Here is a 300-nt window from a genome sequence, read left to right as displayed (position 1 = left end):
ATCACCCTCTGGTTCCCCAGCCCCTCCCCTGGGTTTGGTGTCATCAGCAAACTTGCTGAGGGTGCACTCTGCCCCATCATCTAGCTCATTAATTAAGATGTTAAACAGCACTGGACCCAGTATTAACCCCAGGGGTACACTGCCAGTTACTGGCCCCCAACCAGACTTTGTGCCACTTTGAGCCCTCTGGGCTCATCCTTTATTAGTGCTTGTAGTCCCTTCAGGGTACATATCACCACTGCCCCACTCTCCTACAGCCAGCAGGGCTGCCCGCTTCGCACCTGTGGCAGGCGGGGCTGG

The sequence above is a fragment of the Antrostomus carolinensis genome, unplaced genomic scaffold (genome assembly GCF_000700745.2).
Source record: "Antrostomus carolinensis isolate BGI_N321 unplaced genomic scaffold, ASM70074v2 scaffold11865, whole genome shotgun sequence".
Classification (NCBI taxonomy): Eukaryota; Metazoa; Chordata; class Aves; order Caprimulgiformes; family Caprimulgidae; genus Antrostomus; species Antrostomus carolinensis.
The sequence above is the reverse complement of the archived record's forward strand: the minus strand, read 5'-3'. Positions refer to the sequence as shown.